General features: G+C 42.1%; 1 pseudogene; it reads right to left on the reverse strand.

The window, feature by feature from the left end:
* Positions 1 to 1,494: 1,494 nt before the first annotated feature.
* On the reverse strand, positions 1,495 to 1,594 carry LOC132573083 (U6 spliceosomal RNA; annotated as a pseudogene).
* Between the last annotated feature and the right edge of the window lie 7,032 nt (positions 1,595 to 8,626).

The following is an 8,626-nucleotide window of genomic DNA, read 5'->3' on the forward strand; positions in this document are numbered from 1 at the left end:
ATTTTGAATGATGCAAGTTTGTAGCAGGTGGATTCAGTGCTCAGTAAATCTGGAGCAAAGCTGAATGGAGAAAGGGCCTTTCATTCTTTCTCCCCATCTTTTCCCTACCATTCTTTCTCTGTCTGTCTCTCTCTTTCATTCTGTTTTTCTGTCTGCCTTCCTGCCACCTATACATTCATCACCCCCCTTCTGAATATTTTTTTTCTAGGGCCTGTTGTATTTCTTCCTACAACGGGCTTTACTGCTAGTTTACTTAATAATTTACTTAATATAAATCAAATAAAATAAATAAATAATTTCTGATTCTTGTTATTCTAAAATTGTTAATTCAGCATGGTTCTATTACTCCTCTCCTTAAGTATCTGACCAGGTTAAGAAGAGCATCTTTAGTTGCCCTCCCAGTCAAAAGAAAGAGGCTGACACAGGTGTTGGATAACTAAAGGCCTTTTATTAACTTTAAACAGTTAAAATGGCAAGGGTATTAAACTTGTGGCATATACAAGGCCAGGGGTCCTAAACCCTCCCCTTTGCCCAGATAGCGGGTGAGTTCCCTAGTCCCAGGTTGGAGCCAACAAGGCATGGCTCAGACCTGACCAGCACCACAGCAGGAATTGTCCAAGAGTACCTTCCTTTTGCCGTACAAATTAAGGAAGGCCCACCCAAATGATCCCTAAAGGCAGTCAGTTTCCCCAGCCCCTGGCCATACAACCCCAAGCTGTATTCACTGACTCCTGAGCCCAAAGGGGTGATTGCTGGGGCTTCACTAAAACCACATCCCCATGCCCACTAACTTCTGCCAATAAAGTGACAACCTATTTAACAGCACCACCATGCCAATTACCCAACTTCTACCACAGCCCAAGGTAGGTAAAAAACACTTCCTCCTGTGCCAATTCGAAAGAGGTGAAAATTCCTAGTTGGCCTCTCCTCAAGGAGGCGACTAACAGAAGCCTGCACTGCTAACAGGGCGGGAGGGTGGGTTGCGATCCTGAGATGACTGAAGGGGAGGTGGGGCTGATTGTAAGTACATTAGCCCCTGCCTCCTCCCCAAGCACCCGGATGTGGCTACGGCCATGAAGGTATGCCTCTCCCTCCATGTGAGAGGGCAAAGGCGGCTCCCCAGCCAAATGGCGTTGCTGTCGGCTGGTTTATCCAGTTTGTTTTCTTTGTTCCCTTTCTTGCATTTCATTCCTGTGAGTAGTATCATTTTACTAGCAGTTTAAAAAAAAAAAAAAAAACCACTTCTACAATCACATGAGTGGAACCAGATCAGGAAAGTCTCAAAACTTGCTGTTATTCTCTCTCTCCCCCCCCTCCACATTTTAAGCAAAAAAGGTTTCATTACCAGAATTATAGCAAAACATTTTCAGATTTGAAAATCCTCAATTATTTCTAAGTTGTGTTCACATCTACAATGTTTCAGCACCTAAAGCAAATAACAGCTTCTATAAATTGCAAACAAAAAAAAAATATCAATTTTAACCAGTATTGTTTGTAAAAACACAGTGCTTCACGAATTTGCATGTCATCTTTGAACAGGTTCCATGCTGATCTTCTCTCTTTCATTCCAATTTTAGTACATGTTCAGCAAAACATGACAGCTGCCTGATGGAAGTGGACTCATAGAGCTCTGTATTTTTATTTGTTTTAGATATGTCCTTGGCCTTTTATCTTGAGTGACTTATTACAGAACTTTTAAATGTGTTTTTAAACATGTTTTGCTGGCGGTTGGAGGCAGACTTTTATCTCGTATGGGTAGATGTTTTGATTTGAAGCCTTGCTCTCCTTGTTAAGCCTGGAGAACTGATTGGATAATGAATTGAAGCAGCTGTGCTTTGTGTTGGCCTACAGATTTTCTCCACTGGATCCTGCAAAAGGCCTTGAAGTGCTGGATGGTGATACTTTTGTCTTGTTCTAGATAACAAGCTGTAAATTAAGCCAGGGCAGCCACATAACCTTTAATGGTCCTAACTGCTAAACCTCTGCCTTTCAGCATTGCCAAAAACCTCTGGAGATGCTCCACTGGCATAAGCTAGATCTGAACCAATCCAGAATCTTCCCTAAATGAAAAAAAAAAAAAACCCTCTAGATGCTGCTTAGTGTAAGTTGTCCATGTACCTGGAGCTAAGGCCACCATCACTGTCAACCATGCCTCAAACTGCCAAGAGCCCATAGCTCATTTGGCACTGGCAACATCCATGCCTGGAGCAGTTCCTGGAAGTGGTTTTCCTAAAATCAAGACAGAGCATCTCTAAAAACAACTTTATATGGATTACAGTATATATAAAAAATGAGATTATTGGATCATATATTTTTCGTTTCTTTGTGAAGGACTAAAAAGGACTACTATCAAGTTGAATTACAAATATATTTTTAATGTCTTTTCTTTATTAAGAAAGATTCTTTAATAGATAGAGTTTATTACCTTCTAACAAATTAAATAAAATAGCAATAGGGAACGGTTTGTAAAGGGGGTAAAACCTGCACTGCCGGGGGTCACGAAAAGGGAGGAGGGGTGGAGAAAATGTAATGTATGTGTATTAATCTTTAACAACCAATGATTATATAAAAATTACAATATATTACATTATAATAAATTGTTCTAAAACCAAGACAAAGCATCAGCGGTGCCATCATCCAAACATGGAACATGCCTAATCTTGAACAAAATATTAAAGTCTAAACAGTGCAAAATGAAGACCCACAAAGCCAGCAAATCCTGATACTCTTGGAAGTTTGCCAGTTAATAACCTGAACTACGGCACTATCAGCACACTAGAATAATACTATTGAATTCCTTAAAACATTACCCCAGATATACATCATCACTACTGTGGGGGGGAATCTCTAAAAAAGGTGAAGTCCCTAAGGACGCCCTCATGCTCCCACTCTGCAGGCCAATGATGAGCACAATGATGGCTCTGAAAATAGATTCCAAAGCCATGCCCCACCCCCTGGCATCTGAATGCACCTGAAAATCATGCCGAGCTAATTAATACATTCTCCAACAAAACAGACCACTAAATTCTTGAAGGAAATACAACCAGACATGGGCATCTGCCTTAATCTGACCTGTGACTCTAATCTTGCAATGAGCACACCTAGCTCCCCTGGTAGCATTTGTCATTGTACAGAAGTTCCTCCCTAGGGCTATAATCCTACAAGCAAAATGAAGATGCCCTATCACTACCTGCATCTGCTTCAGTGTAACCTTGTGACTATCACATAATTCCCTCAACAGCACTCTATGCCAGTCCAACTTCAGGCAAACAACAAAGCACTCTTCTAATACCTGTTTTTATACCCCCTCCCCCAATGTATGGCATTGTTCAGGGCTCTCAGTCTTTTCTTTGGCCAAAGGAATTCCTAATTCATGCACCAATTCCTTGAAATTAGCCACAAAATGGCCGCATTCATCAGAACCCCTTGGGCCCACATATAATAAATTGGCCAGGTAATGAGAGACTTTATCAGATGCTTCTTTCTCAAGCGTGGTGCTGGAATGCTCAAAAGCTGAGCAAGATATCAAGCAACCCACGAGCAATGCCCTGCCAAAGTAAAACTGCCTCTCAAACTGAAAACCTAATAAAATGAAATCCACCAGGTAGATTATAACAGACATTATATCACAATTTCCGATCATTGCACCTGGGACACAAGACCTAACAATAACTACTGCTGCATCAAAAGATGCATACTGAACAGAGCAAAGCTCATCAGGTATTCCATCATTAATTGACTTGCCCTTCGGGTAAAATAGATGCTGTATAATCCTGTATTCCTCTGAGGCTGCAACTATTCCTAATGGAGAAATCCTAAGAATTTTTAATGGAACCATAGGAAAAGGCCCAGCAATGCTGTCTTCCATTCTTTCCTTGGCTAACTTATCTGTAACTACTTGCTCTAAACCCAAAATGGATCTCAAATGTCTTGCTTTATAAACATGCATAGGACCAAAATAAAGAATTCTAAAATCAACCTTAAATCCTGCCTCCAAATAAACTGCACCCACCGTATTAGGATAGTGGTCCAACAACCAAAGCAGCACCTCAGACCAAATTGGGCCTGTTTCCTGAACCACCTTTCCTGCCACCCCTCAGTTAATACCACCTTTCAACCCCCTCTAATCTTGGATGGTTTTCCTGGCACCAATTGCAGGCCTGTCTACACCTACAAAGCTTCTTATTCTCAGAAAAGTAATCTGGGTTGAACAGCTGACTGAGTAAAGCGTGTGGGACTTGCCGCACCCTAAAGCATCTCTGTTGTATCTCCACCTGCAAGACAGTAAAACTAGTGCCATGCCAGCCTCAGCCATGGATGTCTTGTCCTGATAGTCTACAAAAGCAGCCCTGTGCTCTAAGTCTGTATGACAGGGAGCTCTGAAATAGAGTCCCATCCCATGCACCCTACCGATACAGGAGAGGTGGTTCAGGAAACAGACCTCAAAAAAGGCATGAGTTGTACAATGTCCTGGTGGAATTTTATGTAGGGTGAGGGGGCTGTGATTGGGTGCTGGGGAGGGGGATTGGCCACCCTGGGGAGGGAGGGGATTGGCCAAGAATGTAGTCAGCATCACGAGCCCCTCCAAGTCTAATGGGCAGGGATACAGCAGCAGGGGAATACTTCATGGAATCCATGGATCCTATGAACTATATGTTTTATGTTGGTGTAATTTTCTGCCTTGAGCAGAGGGCATTCCCAGGCTGAAGGGACTTAGGAAGCTGATTAATTCTGACTGCGCCCCCAACACTGGCCTCAATCACAGCAGCACAGGAGTCTACACCTCAGTTGCACTGCTGGCCAGACACTGTGCCCTTGCATCAGTGAGCAACGGGGTGTCTCAGCATGCCTGCACTGATGTAAGTGCCAGTTACACCAACATAACTGAGATTTATACTGATGTGAGACATACACCAACATGGGGTAAGTTTGCTCCCAGAGTGCTCCCCCACACACACCGGATTGCTCTGAAAGTAATAGAAAACTATATCAGCTCCTAATCATGTCCAAAATGGGTGATAAGTTTGAAGTTTTAACCACAAATTGATGAGGGATAAGGTGTCTGGATGCTGTTCTATTTGTTTTGTGAGTGTCAATTTCTTCTTCAACAACTCCATGCAAAAATACACATTGAATCCAATGACAATAACACCAATCCAATTAAATCAAGGTGATTAGATTATCTTTGATTTAATTAGAGACTGCTCCCGAATACTAAATGCTTCCCACAAAAAAAAAAAAACAACCCCTATATACAGAGTGCAATCAGTGCAGGACAGGCTTTTAAAAACTGCAAAGATCATAACCAATGTGCAGGATCAAAGCAGATAATCACAAAGAGAAAATGTTTTAGAAATGTGCAGTTCTAATAAAGAGGAGGGGAAAAGGCATGCAATGAAGGAATTGGAAGCCATGGCAATCTAGATATACTCATTCCTCGCTACAAAATTTTAGTTCGGAGAACAAGACTTTGGGAGTACAAACCCTGGACAGAATTTATTTACCTGGAGGAATTCCCATTGTTTTCTGTCAAACTTGAGTATTGCCTGTAGCTGCTATGAAAATGTTTTTTTTTTCTTAAAAGTTTGTATTAACACCCCAGTTTTCTTTGCGTTAAATGTCAAAATACACAGACAGTGAAGAGTTTACTTACTGACCAGTGACACTTGAGAAGCTCAGCCTACTTTAGTCATTGTCTAAATGGTCCACTGTTCTGCCCCAAGCCTGCAGTCCATGTGTTTCGTAGAATTCTCAAATGAACCTTCCATTTCTTACCATCTGCTAGCATTAATGCATCACCATATGCTTATGCTCTCCATGGAAATACTAGTGTAGCAGTGAGAATTTTGTGGTTACATTACATTATGGCAATATTATGAAAATACAGCACAAAATGAATGTGTTTCCCTCACGGCTATAGGAAGTTTAATGCTGGAATTATGACTAGAGGGAGCTGCTTGCTTATGGTCTAGCTGTTAGTGCATTAGAGGCTGGGTTTGTTTGTTGTTGTTTTTTAAAAAATCCCCTTTTATCTCTGATGGTTGCTGCCTCTACAGCCGCATTGTTCTCCATTCCTTCTTTCTTTTTCTCTTCCTTGTGATGAAAGGGCTTTTTAGATAAGCCAGGGGAATCTTATTCAACCATCCTTCTCATGCTGCAGAAACTTGTAGTGCTGTTGGACTATGGTTCCTGCTTTTGTGTATGTGGTATTCTGTAATGCGATCCCACTGAAAAAGGTTTATCTGTTTTGCATGCAGAAGCTCCTGGTTTAATACAGGGGGTAGATGATAAGGGTGCCAGCTGTGCTCATCAGGCAGTCTTTTCCTTGGGGTGCTATACCTCAGGTTTATCCATCCAGCAATAGTCAGCTTGCAAGCTTTTCTGTGATGGGACTAATCCTTTGAAATGGTTGAACAGAGCAGGTATGAAGGGTATTTTCACTTTCCATATTCAGGAAAGTGTGTCACTCATTATTTTTTCAAAGAGCATTTGATGGACAGTAAATTGTTTTGGCAGATTTGACTGTGTGTCACAAGTCAGTCTGTGCTGAGTGAGGGCTCAGATTTCTCTGACAAAGAGCTACTTGCAGCTAGTTCTCAGCCTGTAATTGAACAGCCAGAAGGAAAGCAACAAGAGTTCAGTTTACTGGCTGATCAGGAGTCACAGCCTACAGCTGAAATGGAGCCAAAGCCTTGTGTAATGAAATTATGAGATCTTGGAGTTGGCCTTGCTGCAGGAAGACATTTTATTTAAGTAAGCCAGTACTATCTAACATAGTCCCATAGCGAACTCACAGTGGATGCAGAATAGCCAGTGGACTTCCAGCTCAGGGCCAGTGGAGCAGCCAATGTGGAGCAAGAGTCTGTGGCACCAAAGGTGTTGTGGATGTCCTGAAGCATCTCCCTTTAAATGACTTTTCTGAGGGTTCATTGGGTGCTTCACTGGATAGGATCCAAGCAGCAAAGCTCCTTCCCCTCAGCCCTTATGCTTAGCAGATGCAGTTTAAATCTCCCTCCCCACAATTTCTGTCTACCCCCAGCTGCTCCTGCTTTGCCATTAGGTTTGACCTGGCTATTTTTGGCCACCCACACTTCAAGGGGCCATCACTCCTGTCCTCTGACCTTCCACACTTTATAGTTCTGAAACAGTAAATAAATATCCAGAAGCCATTCCCAGCCCACCTAGATCACCAACACCTTTGCAGTGCCAACACCGTCACAGATGCTTAGAGTTTCAAGAAAGGAGAAGAAGTGCCAGACTCATGGCTTGTCATCAACCGTCAGTTGAAGAGATGAATGAGTAGTTTCAGGATGACTGCCAAGAAATTTGCCAAGAAATTGGCTGGGAGTTTAGCTTGTTAAGACTTGGATATAAATTCAGCTAGGAGAAGCAACAGTTTGTGGATATAACAAAGGTACTGAGCCATCAGCCTAGCTGTTATTGGACTGCTGCAGTCTTGGACTGGACAACTGACTTTTCTGGAATCCCTGACCTTGGTCTGGACTTGCTGCCTGGAGCTCTGTGACCATAGGCTGGACTTTGGTAAACCTGCTCTCGGGAACCCCTGATTTTGGATGGGACTCCAGTTACTCTCTGCAACCTTGTCTGTGGCCTGCCCTGCTGAACCACATTCTTTGCCTCCTGGGGAAGTTGCACCAGTACACTGTGTTTGTTTTATTCTGCGTGCTTAAAAAAATGTATTTTTTTAGCTGGTTAATTAATGATTATTATATCATTATAGTGGGAATGTTGCTTTGTTAGGTACTTTGAGTCCAAGAAAAAATAGTGGGCTATCAATATTATAAATAAATTAAGCAGGACTTTTTTTGTAGCAGGAACTCCTTTGCATATTAGGCTACACACCCCTAATAGGATGTAGCTAATTCTCCAACGGCTTACAGTAGATGCTGTAGCAAGAGCCCTGCAAACTCTTGGAGGATTGGCAAGGGGGGTGTCCTAATATGCACAGGAGTTCCTGCTATTAAAAATATCCCTTTAAATAAGTAAATTAAAATGTTATGGCTATTGCTTGCTTATTTGTTGGATCAGGAATTGTGCATCTAACTGATATCTCATCCTTTCTCCAAGGACCTCAGGGCAGAAAGTAGACATTAGTCCTTCTAAAGAAAATGGCAGCCCCTGAATCTCCAAGAATTTGGAGATTTTCCAGTTTAGAGTTGGACACCTTCTAGTCTGACGTTAGCCATTTCATCGCACTATTTCTCATGCTTACAGTCTAATGCCCGCAAAAGTTATCATCTTTATCAATATTTGGACAGGTAGGAACACTAGTGCTCTTGAAAGGCAATGCAAGTTTTTGAATGCTATCACTATCAGAGCTGACTGAGGGTAACAAAAGGAGGCAGAGAAAGATTTAAGGGCAATCAGAAGCAGGGATACTTTAACTTGCTCCATGTTAGCTCACATCTAGTTTAACCATCATGAACAGGAAGCTGATTTTTCAAGAATAAATGAATCATTGTTCATTTATCTGTTCCTGGCTGTTCAACCGGTTGTTCCATCATATTCCTTTCTAACTATGCAATGCAATGCAATGCAGTTGGCTTTTCACACATGCACATTCTCACACATCCCAACTGAGGTGTTCCTCTGCCTCCCCAGTCTC

This window comes from Heteronotia binoei, chromosome 5, assembly GCF_032191835.1.
Source record: "Heteronotia binoei isolate CCM8104 ecotype False Entrance Well chromosome 5, APGP_CSIRO_Hbin_v1, whole genome shotgun sequence".
Classification (NCBI taxonomy): domain Eukaryota; kingdom Metazoa; phylum Chordata; class Lepidosauria; order Squamata; family Gekkonidae; genus Heteronotia; species Heteronotia binoei.